The 2,113-nt window shown below is 47.4% G+C and overlaps 1 protein-coding gene across 3 annotated transcripts in view; it reads left to right on the top strand.

Annotated features, from left to right (window-relative positions):
- ARID4B (AT-rich interaction domain 4B) overlaps positions 1-2,113 on the top strand; it is a 161,001-nt gene that overhangs the window by 142,355 nt on the left and 16,533 nt on the right. The window lies entirely within an intron of this gene.

Raw genomic sequence — 2,113 nt, 5'->3', positions numbered from 1 at the left:
TAGCTCACAGCTCACAACAACCTCCAACTCCTGGGCTCAAGCAAGTCTCCTGCCTCCGCCTCCCAAGTAGCTGGGACTACAGGTGCCCGCCACAACGCCTGGCTATTTTTTTGGTTGCAACCGTCATTGTTGTTTAGCGGGCCCGGGCTGGATTCAGACCCGCCAGCTCAGGTGTATGTGGCTGGCACCTTAGCCACTTGAGCCACAGGCGCCGAGCCTGGTATAGTTCTTTTTAAAGAGACTGCATTGGGCTGGGTGAGGTAGTTCACACCTATAATCCTAGCACTCTGGGAGGCCAAGGCAGGTGGATTGCTTGAACTTAGGAGTTCGAGACCAGCTTGAGCAAGAGCAAGGCTCCCTCTCCACTAAAAAGAGAAAAACTAGCCGAGTATCATGGTAGGTGTCTGTAGGCCCAGCTATTTAGGAGGCTGAGGCAAGAGAAACTCTTGTGAGCCCAAGAATTTGAGGTTGCTGTGAACTATGATGCCGTGCCACTCTACCCAGGGCAACAAAGTGAGACTCTTGTCTCAGAAAAAAAGAGGCAGGGTTAGACTCTGTGATCCCGGCTGTGGGAGTGCAGTGGTGCAATCATAGTACACTATAGCCTCCAAGTCCTGGATCAAGTGATCTTCTGCCTCAGCTTCCAAGTAGTGATACATACAGGTACCTGCCACCATGTCTGGCAAATGTATTTAGCCAGAAATGGGGCCTTGCTTTATTGTCTAGGCTGTTCTTAAAGTCTTGGCCTCAAGTGATTGTCCCACCTTGGCCTTCCAAAGTGTTGGGATTATAGTCATGGGCCACTATGCCTCATCTAAACTGGTTTGATTTTTTAAAATTTATTTATTTGACTGGGTTTTTTTTTAAACAGAGTCTGACTTTTTCACAGTGGGTAGACCGTGGTGTAATAGCTCACAGCGACCTCAAACTCTTGGGCTCAAATGATTTTTCTGCCTCAGTCTTCCAAGTAGCTGGGACTACAAGTGCCCACCACAGCTCAGGCTGATCTCAAACTCCTGACTTCAAGCAATCCACCCGTCTTGGCCTCCCTAAGTGCTAGGATTGTAGGCGTGAGCCACCATGCCTGGCCAATAAATGTTTTCTTTTTTTCTTTTCTTTCTTTCTTTCTTTCTTTCTTTTTTTTTTTTTTGAGACAGAGTCTCACTTTGTTGCCCTTAGAGTGCTGTCATAGTACCCTCAAACTCATGACTTAAGTGATTCTCTGGTCTCAGCCTCCCAAGTACCTGGGATAACAGGCACCTACCACAATGCCTGGCTATTTTTTGGTTGTAGTTGTCATAGTTGATTGGCAGGCCTGGGCTGAATTTGAATCCGCTAGCTCCGGTGTATGTAGCTGGTGCCCTAGCCACTGAACTACAGGTACCAAACCAATAAATGTTTTCTTAAAACATAGTAATGATATAGGCTCGGCGCGTATGGCTTAAGCAGCTAAGGCACCAGCCACATACACCTGAGCTGGTGGATACAAATGCAGCCTGGGCCTGCCAAACAATGATGGCTGCAACCAAAACATAGCCAGGTGGTGTGGCGGGCACCTATAGTCCCAGCTACTTGGGAGGTGGAGGCAGGAGAATCGCTTGAGCCCAGGCAGGAGTTGGAAGTTGCTGTGAGCTATGCTGCCACGGCATTCTACCCAGGGCAACAGCTTGAGGCTCTTGTCTCAAAAAAACACCAAAAAAGAAAAAGAAAAAATAGTAATGTTATATGCCTGTAGTCCCACCCGCTCAGGAGGCCGAGGTAGGAGGATGATTTGAAGCCAACCAAGGGAACATAATAATACCCCAACACAAAAAAAAATAACAATAATCATAATACTATTATTTTCTGTTTTTTATTGTTTATTTAAATAAACATTGAAGAAATTCTGTAATTATTTTCATTTAAGTTACTGGTTAAGGCTTGGTGCCTGTGGCTCAAGTGGCTAAGGCGCCAGCCATATACACCTAAGGTGGCAGGTTCGAATCCAGCCCAGGCCCGCCAAACAGCAATGATGGCTGCAACCAAAAATAGCCAGGCATTGTGGTGGGCGCCTGTGGTCCCAGCTACTTGGGAGGCAGAGGCAGGAGACTTGTTTGAGCCCAGGAGTTAGAGG

Source organism: Otolemur garnettii, unplaced genomic scaffold (assembly GCF_000181295.1).
Source record: "Otolemur garnettii isolate 467f Iridium unplaced genomic scaffold, OtoGar3 scaffold00116, whole genome shotgun sequence".
Taxonomy (NCBI): Eukaryota; Metazoa; Chordata; class Mammalia; order Primates; family Galagidae; genus Otolemur; species Otolemur garnettii.
The sequence above is the reverse complement of the archived record's forward strand: the minus strand, read 5'-3'. Positions and strand labels throughout refer to the sequence as shown.